At 34.5% G+C, this 19,405-nt stretch overlaps 1 long non-coding RNA gene across 2 annotated transcripts; it reads right to left on the reverse strand.

Moving 5' to 3' along the window:
- Positions 1 to 1,608: 1,608 nt before the first annotated feature.
- LOC149775775 (uncharacterized) lies at positions 1,609 to 5,423 on the reverse strand. 2 transcript variants are annotated; one of them, XR_016416497.1, is made up of 3 exons: positions 5,381 to 5,423; positions 3,217 to 3,810; positions 1,609 to 2,473 (listed from the first exon to the last, which is right to left on the reverse strand). It is a non-coding gene; the product is annotated as an uncharacterized LOC149775775 (long non-coding RNA). The 2 variants fall into 2 exon arrangements; XR_016416496.1 differs by lacking the exon at positions 5,381 to 5,423 and having other exon boundaries at positions 3,217 to 4,012.
- Between the last annotated feature and the right edge of the window lie 13,982 nt (positions 5,424 to 19,405).

A 19,405-nucleotide genomic window follows, 5' to 3' on the forward strand; every position in this document is an offset into this window, starting at 1 on the left:
AATAATATTTTATTGAAAAGTCAATGAGCTCTTTGTAATTTTGATGAGTAATCCAACTCTCAAATTATATCTAAACAAAACATTAAATATATCTGCAGAATAACATTAAATAAGAACATAGAAAAATCGGAATGAATTCATTGTTCAACTCATATACCTTGTATACACTTTAAGGCTCTACGTTGCATTAATTTCCTATTCGATATAGATCTATCTATCAACACCTCCCATTTCACATGTTTCACGATACCTCTCACTGCGACAGAACTCATCAGGCCTAATCATCAAATGTGAAATTACCCCAAACTTGTAAACAGGTTCTTTATTAATATTGTTTTTGAAATGAGTCAACACATATTAAGGTACCTTCATTGCAATCTTAAGTAATGCACCAAAAAGGAAAAAACAATATATACGTACCAATATAGGTATTATTTAATGTGAGACGGGCATAGCAATATATATATATATATATATATATATATATATATATATATATATATATATACCTCTCCCTCGATAACTCGTACACACAGTGTCCACAAGCATAGACCGCATTATAAGCGAGGGCGCGAGTTACCGAGGTACCTCCAAAAATTGAAAATTCGCTTTGACATCGAGAAAACCGAGGGAGGAGGAGGCGTTAGGGAATTGGGCTGTTTACTGACTGAATCCTCATTTTACAATCACGTCGATAACAATTTTTAATAAATTGCTTTTTCTAATGAAGTCGTAAAAGATCGTTCCAACTGGTTTCAACAACCATCACATGTGCGCGAAAAATCTGTGTAACACGTCAATGTTTTTTATTTTATTGATGAGTCTAATTCCCATAGTGGTGTTTAATAGTATCCTGCCAAATCGGGAGTCCACAGAGCAGGGAACAAAACTAAATGTTGATATACCCCCAAACAAGAATCCTTTTTTAAAAAACAAAAACAAAAAACGCGACATTTATTTCATGAAACGATCTTCTATGTCGAAACTCATTTTTTGTATTGTTCAGTTAGTACAATATTGATGTCGTGATTTCATTGGAAGTATTAATGAAACTTCTTATCATCCTTGAGGATATCTCTAAGTGCCAGTTCAAAAATTCTCTGAAACTCGCTTGCCCACAATGGTCCGTATCTGTGAAAACAAGCTCTTTATTTTGCGAAGTATTCATTTCGCTTGGCTGCATTGCTATCTTTGATAACAGTTATGAAAGAGTACACGATACCATTTATAACAATGTTCGATTATTCAAATGAAGCGAGTTCACACGACATACGACCGGGATCTCTAGATTTTAAGTTTATAAGATTTTTGTGCCTTTTAACTTTTCTTTTATTCCACCTGCTTTATTTGATTCAAAAGACATAATTAACGTGATAATACAAAGGAGTCAAGCTTTTCGTTCAGTGCAACAATACAACAAATACTTCCACAAGTCAGTTATCAAAACACGGTCGGCACTTAATTAGGTTCTCAGAGAAACGCGCGCGGACATAGCTGTTAAGAAAGATTGACGCATTTTACGTTTAGTTACAAGAGGACACATCGCATTTATGATGATTACACTTAAAAGAAACTAAAAGATAGAACCAGAACACAACTTTCAGTTGATAAATAAATTATTTAATTTGTATCTATTTTTTTTAAGTACTGTCTCCACTCGGCGTAAGTGACATTTTCATTGATTGAAATTAACTTAGACAAATATCAGGGTACATATAATCAATCATGGAGGATTACAAATATACACCAAACAGAACGGAAAGTGCTATCCCTGAATTACACAGAAAAATGCTTGATAATACTGACAGAATTTGTATAAATACGAATAAATACAGGTAAGATGCGTACTCTGCGGAGATTTCAGTTGAATTCAATCAAACGCATGTTCTATTACCGCTTATTGGATTTTTATAATACAAAAACTATCAACACTATTAATTAGATTTTAGTACAGTCGGCCATACCTATTAGGAGTAGATTTGATACTCAGATTTCAGTTGACGAAGTCTTGCGCAAGTTATTCATTTATTATTTTAAACATAGAGCTGTATTGGATCACAGTCTATTTAATAAGGAACAAAGATTATGTTATTAATACATTTGTAATCTTACAAATAGGGAGTTAAGATGAATTTAATTACAAATGGAGGAATGAAAGAAAGTTGTCACTGATAACAAGATACTGCTTTGAGCAATTGCAGAAAGTAAAATCGCCCCTTATAATCAACGGAAATGTAGTAGAGTACATGAATTATCGACTTCAAACTTCCAAAACCTCATCAACAGAATCTAAAGCATGCAAATATGGTTCAATGTCAGAAAGGTCAGCTACGTGAATTCCACTCATTTTGGCATTGAAAGAATGCAACTGTTCTTCATTAAGTAGCTATATTGATGGCACGTCGATATTGTCTTCATCACTTGGCTCAGGTAACGGTGCATCTGGATCCATTCCATACTCTGGTAGAGCGTCCTAAATGAAGAAAATAATACTAATAATAATTTTGTCTGCAATGTATTCATTCATTTTTTATAGTTAAAAAAAATGATTCAAAGACACAATTAAGTTTGGGTCTTAAGAAATGAATCCGTTTAAGAGAATGAGCTACGGTGGCTCAGTTCTAACTTCCAAATATCACCAACAAATGTTAGGCTAAGAGAATAGCATATACTGTCTTGCAGAACCGGCAATAAACAAATTTGTAATTTGGTCTCTGCATGGTAAACTCATGAAAGTTTTTCGTGCTAAAAGAAATTGTTCCTCGATATTGGACAAACAGTTTTCTGAAATTCTAAAACTTATGTCGAATACTGTCTGTTAAGTTATATAAAACAGAAATGTTACAATCAGATGTCCTTTAAATGCTATTTATATTAACATGCAGGGAATTTTGCTTTATATTGTTATTGTAATGTTTCGCTGATTGTAAATTTGATATGTTTTATGAGCTTGATAGAATATATTTCGAAAATACAGGTACTTTCCACTTAACGAAGTAGCACACTGTGAAGTTATAGTCATTTGTTATGACTTTGGTAATCACATACACTGCTAATTAGAAGCACACACACACACACACAGACATTGATAAAATAATGGTAGGTATTTTAAGGAACGTGCAGATTGGATAGTGCTCAGTTTCAAATCTCTTCAGTCTTTCTGGTTTCTTTCTTTACCAATAGGCCACATTGCTTAAAACGAGACAAGCTTCTCACCTGATCTAATTCTTCGAAGTATTCGTTAAATATACCCTGCAGTCCAAGTATAAATAGCTGGCAGGTAGTCTTGTTGTTCTCAGTTCTCAATTTATGATTGTTCCATGAATTCATAAACTGGAATAGTCTGTCGTTTATCACATTTCTGTACACATAATGCAAGCAGAAGACATGTTTCTCCGAATCTGGATAAAAAAAGCCTTTGACTTCCAATGATACGAAAAGCTCATAAAATAAAGAAAGCACAGCATTATACACATCACGCCATAGCCTCTCTATCCTCGAATTATGGACACTTTTCCAGTTAGAAAACTTCCCCTATTAAGGCCCCGACGAGGGTGTGAGAGCATGTACTGAGCAACTTCACGGTTTTCCACACCCATGTCCCCTCTCACTCGGGAAGGAAGGCCCCATTTGGAAACGGCTTCAGTGAAATGGTTTAAAACTGTTGAAGCTCTATTATCACAGTTGCAAGCTAGGTAGACAATAAGTCTTGTGAAACCATCCATTCATCCGTGTATTACAAAACGCCATCTGCAGAATATATGTATATCGCTTTCCACGTTATATGAGACAAGAAAATGTATTGCTTTCCTGCAAGAGATGGATATAACAATGATAACACCGCGCGTATTATTATCTAATATAAAGTAGATCACTGACACATTGCTTGATCTCTCACTCTCGAATGTCGTCCATCATACCTTACACTCCACATACATAAGTGTTAAATGTAAACTCCCGTTATTAAGATATTTGAAAGTAGCTAAGAAATGCATTATAACTGAAGAAAATCTCCAAGTGTTCATATAAAGTTTGCTAAGCAATTGAATGTCAACACATTCTTGATTCATTCTTATTAAACATTGTATTTCTCAGATATTTGTAAGATTCATAGTTATCGGTGTCATATCTTAATTAAACATGAATACTAAATGACCAAATAACTTATTGATGTCCATATGAATATCAAACCCAGTTTCCTCAAAACTATGAAATAATATTTCTCTCTTGTCTTTATATTTATAACCAATGCAGGCAAAATGTTTTTCGGCCTCTGCTTTGTTTACACAAATGGAGTAATATTTAGCATCTCTTGGAATAATAGCTGTAAGAAAACCGCGAGTTTCAACTGTACCAATGTTTGAAGCTGTTTCTGTTCCAAGATTATTAATATTTATCTCACAAACATGTTCAGATCCTAAATATCTGATTAAGCTTGTTAGAATCTTGAACTATATAGTCGTGTCACTGTTTTGTGTTTTCATGTGCACATTTGAAGGACAAGGGAGTCCTTTGGGTGTTCCGATAGATGTACCCGGTATTATGTGTTCAACATTGCATATGAGATGGAAATACTCCCCTAACTCGATGCTACTAAACGTTTTAATGTCCAAAACAAAATGTCAAAATCCTAATAAATAGTTAGTCATAAACATTCATGTCATTTAACCTCTTTACATCAACCAGAGTGGATTATGACAAATTTCATGATAGTAAGTTGTAATAGGTTGAAGAATAGAGTTTATAAATTTAGCCCCCTACCTTCGCATTTGTCTGCGATGGCTACTTTTTACTTCGACAAAAATATTCAAGCTTACCAGAGCATTAAACAATTATTATGTTCTGCTAACCTCAGTACAATTAATTTTATTTTAATTGCCAATTATTGATAAGTTTACCAACTGCATTTCATCAACTTGACCCACTACTATATGTCATTTCCAACATGATAGACTTGTAAAAGTCGGGAAAATAAGCACCAAATTTACCCTTTTCTAATCATCATTAACGTCCAAGATTAACATGTACTGAATGAATATCGTTAATAATACTTGCATTAACAAGTAACTAACTGCCATTGATGGATCTGATGTTATGATGTCTTTGCCGAATTTTCATGTTATACGTCCGAACTATTTAAGAGAACTGATTTAATTTTTTATGCTGTAACTTTTTTCCTTCCAATAAAATGTGTTCAGAATTGAAAGGTTTTATCTTGGAGATGCTAAGATATAGAAAATTTGGAGTAAAATTATGTGTCTTTTAATTTTAGGATTTCGGAGCCTAGGAAATTAAATTAACAAAACTTTGGGTACTGAGAATTAGAGATTACACACAACTTTATTGTTAGCACATGTAATATAACTGAGTAGAACACTACCGTATCAGTTTGTGATTGCCATCCATATGCCACAGGGCAAGAGTGGACGGAACTGAAAAAACCCTTCGCTGCCTCAATTGTTGTCCAACCGGATCTACAGTTCTAACTGCTCTCCTTATTCTCTCTCTTTGTACATGGATACCTTGTGAAATGAGATGGCATTCGATTGTCTTTAAACCTAAAGAAACAAGTATTTAAAACATGACTACAAGCATTGAATTCATAAAAAACATTATTTATTTATTTGCAGATATAACATTTACAGTCTGTACCATTCCAGGATAAAATTAAGGATCTAAATGAATTAAAATGTGATTGGTCTCTTGGGTGATTCGGTAGCTCATTCCACAAAATGACAGTTGCATACATAAGCTATTTGTTTGCCATACAATGGAGTTTTCATTGTTGGGGCAATTAACATAATTCACTATCTAAAATTGTATTTATAAGCAAATATTTATTATATTCTTATAACATATAAAATTATCCAAACATTGGGAAGCGCACACTTATTCAGAATTTGAAAGTCTCTAAATTCATGACCTAAGTTGCACACTTTCAGGGTTGTCAGTTCTGCCTTAAGAGTTAATGATAAATGCTTGTGTAAATAATCATACTCACACCTATAAGCACGCTTTTGTTGTTGTATTTTTCAAGCTTAGTAGTGTTCAGGTCGCTGCAGAAGTAGCAGGCCACTGGACTGAATTTGAAATTTGATAGGATAAATGTATGCAAGATCGCTTGTTTGTTGAATCTGATTAACTTCGGACCAATCCTTTCAAATGCCTTTAAGCTTTCCCACAAAGATTTCGTTTTACATGCAAATCGAACTGCACTTGTTAGTCTATGACAATCACCGGCAGTTTAACGATATCGGCACAGTTTATGAAAGCACTGATCATGTTTTCATCTGTTTAAATACCATTCTTGTTGCAAATAAAAATGAGAGTTTTTAACACACGTCAGTTATTATCTACAGTTTGAGCCTCATGCCGAAATATCTTTTAGTCGGCGCTTGGGCTACGTTGGGCAAAGTCGCTGTATGGAAAAATGACCAGGAGTCACTACAAAGTTAGAGTCGTTAATTGATCTTTAAAAACAGTTGCGGAAAAGCAAATCCCCATCCCCAATTAAAATTTCAAAACTGATATAACAATATACACATCAATGAACATAAATAACAACTATTTTACTGTACACAAAGAAGTCATTTAGTTGAAGAAAAAGAACTCTTACCTGAACGAGGAAAGTTGTTGATTATTGAATGCACCATCGATATGAGCTCATTGTCACTTATATCACTGAATCGTATCCCATGAGTCAAGCGGAAGTTTGCTAGTCTCCGCTCTACAGTTCTTCTGCTTACCCCAAGCAAACTTGCCATATCTCCTGATGTAAACTAATTTTCTGGAGAAAAATTAATACAGACGTGATTACAAATAATTTTCCAAAGCACGAGAAAGATTTTCCATATAAAGGTTTATGTTATGTGGATGTAATAGAGAGAATATAGATCGGCTAGTAATGTCTAAAACACAAAATTTCAGCGTATAAAAATCATTAATAGTCACTATAGACACATTTTAATTATATGTGTATGATAATACAAATTTTGCACCAGGAAGACGTTTTGAGCCGAAGCGCGATCACGATGGTTCAAAATCATCTCAGTTCTTGGGCAAACGTGTGCAAACATCATAAGGTATATAGTATAGTTATTCTTACACGATGAAGTCTTAGCCACTTAACTTCTATTCCAAATACCCAACTAATGAAGTTTCAAACAGGAAAAGAAAATAATAATGTTCAAACAGCGCGTGTAATTCTGATGCATGAAAACAGATGACGTCAATAAAAAGACATGAGCTCAAAGCACGCTGAGATTGGCCAATCACGTGTGACGTTTTATAAAGTGATGCAAACACCATATGAATATAAACTGTCAGACAGATTTTTTTTTAAAAAAAATAATGTTTTACAGCATTTGGTAATAAAAATGTTATTTAATTAAAACGAAAATAAAAGCAATGGTTATTTTGAGACGCATAGGATATATGTTTCTAATAATATCCTATCTTTTTATACTTTCTACTTGAGGAAAGTTTTGCGTTATGAAATAATTCAATTATTATGAAAAAATGCACTACATGACTATATATATATATATATATCATGTGGAATAAAGAATCATGCAAACAAACCAAATAAAACACAATTTCTCTTATAATGTACGGTGGTAAAAGTATCGATTGTAGAATAGCATGTGAAGTCTGACAGTACTATATATTAAATTTCAATACATGGTTCTTTAAGGACTAAAATATTCGTACATGCTTCCATTTATTTGCAAACCTGCCAACACACACATACACACACACATACACACACCGATGTTAAAACGAAAATGCATCAAGGATATAAACAAAATCGCAAAACTTAGTCATTTAATTCATAATTTCTAACCTGATTGTCACCAAAGAGTGCCATGCACTGTCATTTTGTTGGCGTTTCGAATCAAACGGGAGTTTTGTAAGTAACATAGTCGCCATATTTGCATAGGCAAGTCTATGTTTTTAAGCAACAGGGGTAATGTAGTTCACCGTCTTTGATAATTTCATTAATTCCGGAAATTTTTGGTGTTACATGTCTCTAGCATGTGTATACAAGAGTTGTCCTTTTCATTTGCTCAGTTTGGTCACGAAATATTAAACATAGACATTTTTAATGAAATGGACTGTTCTATAAACCAGAAAAGGTCAGTGAGCAATCTGTCACTTGTTTAGATCGAGAGCGTCCGTTTGATTTGAAATGCCAATAGGTCCGCAGTGTTAGGGAACTATTATCAACTGTAAGTTAGAAATTATAAATCAGTGAATGAAATTACTTAATTTCGTGCATCTTTATGTCCTTGATACGTTTTTATTGTAAAATTTGTAACGGGGTACAAACAAACGGGTTGGTGTGCGAATAATATACTCAGTGGCATTACCTAACTGATGTTTACCATTTATCATTTCCTAAGTGTTGTTTGCATAAACAGCTTAAATCCCGATACCTTATAATATTCAGGATAACGAAATCATTTAGCCAGACGGACAGATAATGATACTCAAGAAAGAATGTCATGTCTTACAATATTGAAAACTATCAACGCTTAAAAATGACACCTCTATGATTTGCTTGCATACGGAAGCATTATCAAATATTGTGCATGAACATCAGAAAAATAAAGAAGTTGGAAGCAGTAAACACTGCTTGTGTGTTAGGGGATAACAATGGAACATGTAAATATAATATACAGCATGTTAGTGTGTCACTTGAGTTAAGAAATTACCGATGAAAAATTGTAGTTGTTCCTTTTTTATGTCATAAAGAGGTCTGCCCCTATTCTCAGTATAGACTTGCGAGGCCCTGTACCGGTGGTTTTCGCTGACTGGCATAGAATTGATATCGGTTTTGTCAAGGATACAACGAGCTTGTCCAAGTAGCTCAATCACTTCGACAGGCACTGATACATCCTTCAGGGAGTCCTCCTTTAAAATCTCAATTCCACGTACCTGAGTCCTTATAATGTTCTCTGCTTCCATCCTATTTGACATGCGCTCTTTACACTTTCTCAATTCTTCCATGATAAAGTTTACTATCGACACCAATCATGTTGAGCCAGAATACATTTTTGTGGTAACATATCATCATAGTGAAATGGAATTCAAAAGTACCCCATTATCAAGAATGGCAAAACTTTCTTTAGAGTCGATTGCGTTCATTTGTCATTTCAGGCAATGGAATTGTGTTGATTTGAAGAGGCAATGAACTGGAAGTGATAAATGTTTCAATAGCTATAAAATCACACATTCATCGCAAGTAGTGAAGCTATTACATGTGGATAAAGCGTTTTTCCTGGACCAACGAGTGAATAATTGTGAGAAATGCTAAATATTACGGTGTTATTTCCAATTCAACATATTTAATCACTTTCGTATGTTATTTTCAAAATATCACTTTTAGATCACGAGATTGCTGAAAACATAACTCCAGCCTATGTGGAATGCTATCTATGCTATTATAGGTAACAGCAATTGAAATTCTAAGTATAAGAATAAGACTTAATAGGAAGATTGAAGGTATTACAGTTCCAAATGTAAAATACGAAATAAAAATGCTACAGCATGCAGACGATTGTACGAACTTTATTATAGACAAAATTCCTTTAAACACCTATAGAAGGAATTATAACAATTTGGTAAGGCCTCTGGGTCATAAATAAATCATGAAAAGACTGTTAATACTGAAAATAGGGAGCTAGAGAGGAAATCACTCAGGATTACCACCACGCCTAATTAAAGAAAGAGTGAATGCATTGGGCATTTATTTTGGGATAAGAGAAGAACAAGAAAACTATAAAAATATGAAACAGAAATTAGAAACGAATGTGAACACATGGGCACTTACGCCATTATGTCTAATGGAACGGGCCCAAGTGGCCAAAACGTACATGTACGCGAATATAAATTTTATTACCAAGTCTATTGACATAGAAAATACAAATTTAGAAAAACTAGATAAGGAGATTATTAATTACATATGGGATTTTAAGACCCACTACGTCAAGAGGGAAACTTTCTAAAGAGCACAAGAGAGGGGGAACTAGCACTCTCCAACCCCATTTGGATAAAGACTGCAAATATTATAAATATATTTAAAAAGATTAAAGCAATACCAACATCACCATGGGAGGGAATATACGTCTACTGGTTTGGGTTCACAATGAGAAACAGGGGGGACATTTATAAAAATAATAAACTTGTAAAAAAAACTAGAAATACCAATACAATTTAGACATATCAAAGAAATACTAACCAAATATAGGGATATAAAAAGTTTATGGGACCAGGAGGAAAACTAACATATAGATACATTTGAGAGGAAATAACAAAAGAAAAACTAAAAGTAAAGTAGAACAGGAGAACATAGAGATTAACTGGAAAAGAGTATGGGGGCACTGGACCAAATTATGCTCCCTAAAAATACAAAGCCTCTGCTTCAAATGCATGCACAATGCATGGTTGATAGGAGAGGTAGCAGTGAGACGCGACATGGTCAGAGTATCGCAAACATGTCCACTGTGTAAAAAAGCCCCTTTTAGTAAACTACACACAAAACTATTTAATCGAATATAACATAATAGAATACACCGGGTCCTAAAGCCAAATTAGTAGAAAAGAAATATAACTGGGAAAAATAACACTGAATCTAAAATTGCGGTCTCAAACATATATATAAAATAAAATAGCATACACACAATACAGCATCATTACATATAACTTATACCGAGACCTAGGCGACCTCGAGCAAAGGTCACAAAAAATGGAACTTCGAACAAGGTGAAAAAACCCCAGGCTTGGACGAACAACCATTTAGATAACATTAAGGAAACATAAATACCCCATCAAAAATTCTAAGACTAAATTTTTTATATAAAATTCTATTTTAAAATAAAACATACTACATATCTGAGGGGGAAACACAAAAACATAAAATACCTTTTCAGTTTTTTGGAACGGGGGGTGGGGTGGGCATCTGTCTCGTCCCCCTCCCCCCAAGTAATTAACAGCAATCCAACAGCCATCAAAAACCACCTAGCTATGACTTGGAAAGGAACTACTATCACAATTTACCTTACACTCTCAATTTGACCAGCTAGAAAAAAGAAGAAAGAAACATAATATAGTACAAAGCTAAAACTGGAAAAGAATTACTATCCAAATTGCCTCAACACACTTAATCTACCCAAACAGCATTATCTCAGAGGGAACGTTGCCCTCACTCACAACATCAGATGAAGTTTCAGTAAAAATTTCAAATAACATTTTGTGCTTGCGAAGCGCAGATGTCCACACTTACCTGCTGGACTATTCAAAGTAAAATTAAATATGTTTTGCTTTCGTAAGTATGTTAATACAAACTCGAATATGATTAGTATTCCTATATATGGTGCAGCACAATAAGGTGTACATATAGTACAGCACAATAAGGTGTATATACAGTACAGCACAATAAGGTGTACACACAGTACAGCACAATAAGGTGTCCACACAGTACAGCACAATAAGGTGTAGATACAGTACAGCACAATAAGGTGTAGATACGTTACAGCACAATAAGGTGTATATACAGTACAGCACAATAAGGTGTAGATACAGTGCAGCACAATAAGGTGTACATATAGTACAGCACAATAAGGTGTACACACAGTACAGCACAATAAGGTGTAGATACAGTACAGCACAATAAGGTGTAGATACGTTACAGCACAATAAGGTGTAGATACAGTACAGCACAATAAGGTGTAGATACAGTGCAGCACAATAAGGTGTAGATATAGTACAGCACAATAAGGTGTAGATACAGTGCAGCACAATAAGGTGTATATACAGTACAGCACAATAAGGTGTAGATACAGTGCAGCACAATAAGGTGTAGATATAGTACAGCACAATAAGGTGTACATACAGTACAGCACAATAAGGTGTAGATACAGTGCAGCACAATAAGGTGTAGATATAGTACAGCACAATGAGGTGTAGATACAGTGCAGCACAATAAGGTGTAGATATAGTACAGCACAATAAGGTGTATATACAGTACAGCACAATAAGATGTAGATACAGTGCAGCACAATAAGGTGTAGATACAGTACAGCACAATAAGGTGTAGATACGTTACAGCACAATAAGGTGTATATACAGTACAGCACAATAAGGTGTAGATACAGTGCAGCACAATAAGGTGTAGATATAGTACAGCACAATAAGGTGTACACACAGTACAGCACAATAAGGTGTAGATACAGTACAGCACAATAAGGTGTAGATACGTTACAGCACAATAAGGTGTAGATACAGTACAGCACAATAAGGTGTAGATACAGTGCAGCACAATAAGGTGTAGATATAGTACAGCACAATAAGGTGTAGATACAGTGCAGCACAATAAGGTGTATATACAGTACAGCACAATAAGGTGTAGATACAGTGCAGCACAATAAGGTGTAGATATAGTACAGCACAATAAGGTGTACATACAGTACAGCACAATAAGGTGTAGATACAGTGCAGCACAATAAGGTGTAGATATAGTACAGCACAATGAGGTGTAGATACAGTGCAGCACAATAAGGTGTAGATATAGTACAGCACAATAAGGTGTATATACAGTACAGCACAATAAGATGTAGATACAGTGCAGCACAATAAGGTGTAGATATAGTACAGCACAATAAGGTGTAGATACAGTGCAGCACAATAAGGTGTAGATATAGTACAGCACAATGAGGTGTACATACAGTAATGCACAATAAGGTGTAGACACAGTACAGCACAATAAGGTGTAGATATAGTACAGCACAATAAGGTGTAGATACAGTGCAGCACAATAAGGTGTATATACAGTACAGCACAATAAGGTGTAGATACAGTGCAGCACAATAAGGTGTAGATATAGTACAGCACAATAAGGTGTACACACAGTACAGCACAATAAGGTGTAGATACAGTACAGCACAATAAGGTGTAGATACGTTACAGCACAATAAGGTGTATATACAGTACAGCACAATAAGGTGTAGATACAGTGCAGCACAATAAGGTGTAGATATAGTACAGCACAATGAGGTGTAGATACAGTGCAGCACAATAAGGTGTATATACAGTACAGCACATTAAGGTGTAGATACAATGCAGCACTATAAGGTGTAGATATAGTACAGCACAATAAGGTGTACATACAGTACAGCACAATAAGGTGTAGATACAGTGCAGCACAATAAGGTGTAGATATAGTACAGCACAATGAGGTGTAGATACAGTGCAGCACAATAAGGTGTAGATACAGTGCAGCACAATAAGGTGTATATACAGTACAGCACAATAAGGTGTAGATACAGTGCAGCACAATAAAGTGTAGATATAGTACAGCACAATAAGGTGTAGATACAGTGCAGCACAATAAGGTGTAGATATAGTACAGCACAATAAGGTGTATATACAGTACAGCACAATAAGGTGCAGATACAGTGCAGCACAATAAGGTGTAGATATAGTACAGCACAATAAGGTGTACATACAGTACAGCACAATAAGGTGTAGATACAGTGCAGCACAATAAGGTGTAGATATAGTACAGCACAATGAGGTGTACATACAGTACAGCACAATAAGGTGTAGATATAGTACAGCACAATAAGGTGTACACACAGTACTGCACAATAAGGTGTAGATACAGCACAGCACAATAAGGTGTACACACAGTACAGCACAATAAGGTGTACACACAGTACAGCACAATAAGGTGTAGATACAATACAGCACAATAAGGTGTAGATATAGTACAGCACAATAAGGTGTACATACAGTACAGCACAATAAGGTGTAGATACAGTGCAGCACAATAAGGTGTAGATATAGTACAGCACAATGAGGTGTAGATACAGTGCAGCACAATTAGGTGTAGATATAGTACAGCACAATAAGGTGTAGATATAGTGCAGCACAATAAGGTGTAGATATAGTACAGCACAATAAGGTGTAGATACAGTGCAGCACAATAAGGTGTATATACAGTACAGCACAATAAGGTGTAGATACAGTGCAGCACAATAAGGTGTAGATATAGTACAGCACAATAAGGTGTACATACAGTACAGCACAATAAGGTGTAGATACAGTGCAGCACAATAAGGTGTAGATATAGTACAGCACAATAAGGTGTAGATACAGTGCAGCACAATAAGGTGTAGATATAGTACAGCACAATAAGGTGTATATACAGTACAGCACAATAAGGTGTAGATACAGTGCAGCACAATAAGGTGTAGATATAGTACAGCACAATAAGGTGTACATACAGTACAGCACAATAAGGTGTAGATACAGTGCAGCACAATAAGGTGTAGATATAGTACAGCACAATGAGGTGTACATACAGTACAGCACAATAAGGTGTAGATATAGTACAGCACAATAAGGTGTACACACAATACTGCACAATAAGGTGTAGATACAGTACAGCACAATAAGGTGTACACACAGTACAGCACAATAAGGTGTACACACAGTACAGCACAATAAGGTGTAGATACAATACAGCACAATAAGGTGTAGATATAGTACAGCACAATAACGTGTACATACAGTAATGCACAATAAGGTGTAGATACAGTACAGCACAATAAGGTGTACATATAGTACAGCACAATAAGGTGTACATACAGTACAGCACAATAAGTTGTACATACAGTACAGCACAATAAGGTGTACACACAGTACAGCACAATAAGGTGTATATATAGTACAGCACAACAAGATGTACATATAGTACAGTACAACAAGGTGTACATATAGTACAGCACAATAAGGTGTACATAGAGTACAGCACAACAAGATGTACATATAGTACAGCACAACAAGTTGTACATATAGTACAGCACAATAAGATGTACATACAGTAGAGCAAAATAATGTGTACATATAGTACAGCAAAATACATATAGTAAAGTTAGGAGCTACCACGACTAATAATAATAATAATAATAATAATAACATTATTATTATTATTATTATTAGAAGAAGAAGAAGAAGAAGAAGCATAACAGAATTAGAAATAGATAAAGCGATTTACCAATTAACTAGGAATAAAGGTCCGGGGTTAGATTGGATAACGCCCGAGTTTTATCAAAAGTTCAAAAGATGTTTAATTCCAATAACGAAAATTCTCAACAATATCATTTATTAAAAAAAATCAAGTAATGATAGAAAGTATGAAAACAGGAGTTATTACACTCATCTTCACAAACAAAGGCTAGACTTCAGACCTAAAATATTGGAGACCAGTCTCGTTACTTAATATTGATTGCAAAATACTCAGTAAATATTTAGCAAATAGAGTTAAACCAATAATAAGGGTACATAAAAGTTCCAAACCAAACGTATGGTGAAGAAGGCAGAAATATACAGAATAATATACTTTCAATAAAGACAATACCAAATTATATGGAAACATCTAATATTGATGGCGCTTTAATCATCATTGATCAGGAGGAGGTGTTTGATAGGGTAGAAATGAGTTATATTTTGCAGATATGGCATAAATTTGGATTTGGAAATGTATTCCAAAACTGGATCAAAACACTTTATAAGAATATAAGATCATTGGTACAGACCAATGGTGCAAAAACCAATCCGTTCTCAGTAAACGGTTCTGTAAGACAGGGGTTTTCCACTATCTATGTGAATGTACGAAATAGGGATAGAGGCACTTCATAATGCAATCCAAAATCATAAAAGAATCCGAGGAGTAAGAGTAACTAACATGAGGGAGGAGTGTAAAACCTTCCAACATGAGGACGATTGCTCCAACTTTATAACTTCAAAGCAATGGTATAAGTATTTAATGCAGCAGTACAACCTTTTTGGATTAGCCTCGGGTTCAAAGATAAACCGAATTAAAAGCGAAATACTACTTATAGGCAAATGAAAGGAGAATTATTAAGCGCTCCCTACAGAACTCATAAGAAATCAAGTTAAAGGACTAGGAATAAATCTAGAGAAAGTCAGTAAAATGCTAAATTTTCTACAAATTAGGAAAAAATTAGAGAAACATGTTATAATATGGAATTATAGGCAAATAAATTTATTTGGAAAAATACAAATTGCGAAATTGTATTTATACAACTCGATTTGGTACGAATTTGACGTATCGGACTTTGAATTTATATATCTAAATACATTTGAATCGTTAATAATAAAATTTATACGGAATGGGATCCAAAATTACCAAAATACACATTATAAAAAGATAGGAAAAAAGAAGGACTCAATCTCATGGACTTGAGTTAAATATGTAGTAAATTATACTTCCAGATTGAATAAATGTCAGGAAAATCCAGAATATCACTGGCAGGGCATAACCTTTACTGGTTTGGCTTTCTTCTATCCAGTAAGCCTGAAATTTATAGGAATAATAGCATGACAAAATTGCAAGTGCACCCCAAAATAGCGTAAAGAATAACACAAACAATGCAAAATTACAAAACAAGCAAAGAATATTGGACCATGTTTAATAAGAATGAATTGGAAAATATGATAAAACACAATACAAAAGTAAAGCCAAACAAGGTGGAAACACTAAATTTAGAGATTGACTTGAACATAGTATGAAAATCATTGGAAAAAAATAAAAGAGATAAGCAAACAAACGAACATTTACCAATATCTACATGATGTAGGGTGGACAGGTGAAAATGCCCACAAGAGACACCTTATCTCAAACATCCTTCCTTGTCCCATGCGCAAGGGACCACATAGCAAAAAACATAATTTTATACTACAGATCCTTAAATAAACAAAGACAAATATAAAAACTAAAAGTATAAGCAAATTGGGCAATTTTGAGCCCAAAAAATCTTCCTTATACCCATAAAATAACAGACAAACTTTTGTACAGAGAAGTGATAGACTTCATTTATAATGCTATATAAAATAGAAGATAACAGCTTTGGATTACTGAATTATATACTCTGGAAAGCCTATAAGCGGCTAGCAAAAACTCCATCAGAAAAACAAACTAACTTTGAGAAACTAACCTCCGGAAAAGCCACTTATAATGAGCTTGCTATAATGACACCGACATACCTCGCACCCCCACCCCCAACCAACAGACAAAGACCCGACTTCGGCATTTGAAACAAATGTAGCCGAAATAGACTCGTTAAACCAGACTATTAGAAATTAATTTCGGACAGAGAGATTTACCGTTCCTCTAAAACAAAGTGCGGGAGAAACTGGACCGAAATCCCGCCAGCTGATGACAGAAGACGGTAGGCGGTGATTAAATTACCAAACAAGACCGAAAAGCGTGCCCACATAAACCTGCAACGTAATGAGAAACGGTTAACACAGAAGGAACTAACATAAGGACACATACGAGTGATTCATAGTAAATACCACAGGGGAGAATTAGCAGTAAATGACCAGGAAATAGAGCAAAAAAAATACAAAATAATTATTAAACACAGGGCAAAACAAGAGCTAATGAAACTTAGCCAAATTTTTTTCCTTATCATGCCTACAAAGAAACAAACCAAAAAATCATATTGTCTCCGAAAAGCCATCTTAGGTGCCTAGTAAAATTACATCAGAGTCTCTTTTGATATGCATATTTTCCATCACGTCCGCGTGACGGAAAAATTTCAATCCCATCCCAGGGCAAAAGCAACCGAAGCTTGCTATCTAAATAGAACCCACATGAGTTGATGTAATTAATAACAATGTCATCGTGGTCACTTTGGCTCATATATAACTACATACCGAACAAAATATTTGAAAAATGGAAAATCAGGAGCAGGACTCCCCGAAAGTGAGAGTCTTGCAACTGTAATACAATAGAAAAAAAAAATGGTAAAATATAGAAATAAAGAAATAAAACAATTTGTGACATAATAGTAAAACGGAAGCAGGACTCTACAGTGAACAAGCCACTCAGAAGTGGCATGCCAATGAGATTTAATGAAAGAATTCTGCAACCGTCCATTTGAGAACTAATGACAATAAATAAACAAAAATGACATCTGTTCCCCTAGACGATCTCAATATGGACATGACGACAGGCTGATGACAATATCCACTTTAACAAACATTTTTTCCATCACGTCCGCCTGATGGAAAATTTCAATCCCTTTTCGGGGAGAAAGCAACGAAAGTTTTTATCTATACTAGAACACACATATGACGATTTATTAACGTTGATGTATTACCCTAGGGTATCACTTACAAATCGGTGATGCTGTTTTATGTTATTTTTAAAAATTTGATAGAATCCATCGCCTTTCGTTGTTATTTTCATACATCATTAGCTAAATTTCGGGTTTATTCAAGCATGATCTGTGCTTCTTCTTCGCCATAAACACTCCAAGAAGGCAACTGTTTATTGTTCACGTATTAGTCTTTCAAAATGTATGACTAAGCCCCCCTCCCCCATTTTCAATACATTTGGAAAGGAGAGTGGTGTTTCAAATGCACTAAGAGTCGCGAATCATGATTTCTAATAAAAGGAAAACTAAAAGGAAAAAAAAAACACAACAGTAATATGTTAATGCAAACTAGATTAAATGGAGGAAAAAGAAGATTTCTTACATACAGAACTTGGAAGTATAATGTCTATGTACGTATGGCCGGTAACATAAGACATACAAAAAGTTGCGGACAACAAATTGTTGGTTTAGTGCGTATGCTACGTTAAGTCATTAAACCTGGTAATTACTATTGATCAAATACGATGAAGATTTAATCTCCTTAGCTGATAGATCTAGCTGAGATAAAGCATTGAAAATTCGTGCAGTATAAGGCAGATTTTAAAATAAAATACACAGACATTCATTAATGTGGATAGTCACTTTATCCTGATTGGAAAACATTGTTCTTGTTTATATCAAATGAGAAGAAACACTAACCTTAGCTGTTAAATGTCGTCTGCAAAAATCTCAGCCGAATTCTGTAAATACGCCCGTCGATTGTAAGTCTGCCTAACAGCGCCCCGCTGTGTTTGTTTGGATTTACGCTAGCTGATTTACACTTTGATCAGACCGTTTACATTCCATACATTTCATTTAATACCACATCATTTGGAATATGAGCTGATCATTCCATTCTGTTCTTCAGACCATTTCAACTAATGCCAGATCATTTGGAATCTGAATACATCATTTCATTTTTTGGGTTAAATCATTTAATTCTAGACTACATAATTTCATTTAATATTACGTCATTTGGAAGCAGATTTCATCAATACGTTTTGTTCTTTAAATCATTTAATTTAATACCACATCAATTGGAATCTGAATTCATCATTTCATTTGTTGAGTTAAATCATTTCATTTCATACTACGTAATTTCATTTAATAATATGTCATTTGGAAGCAGATTTCATCAATCCGTTTTGTTCTTTAAATCATTTTATTTAATACCAGAT

The sequence above is a fragment of the Sinohyriopsis cumingii genome, chromosome 19, assembly GCF_028554795.1.
Source record: "Sinohyriopsis cumingii isolate HCF-2022 chromosome 19, ASM2855479v2, whole genome shotgun sequence".
Lineage (NCBI taxonomy): Eukaryota > Metazoa > Mollusca > Bivalvia > Unionida > Unionidae > Sinohyriopsis > Sinohyriopsis cumingii.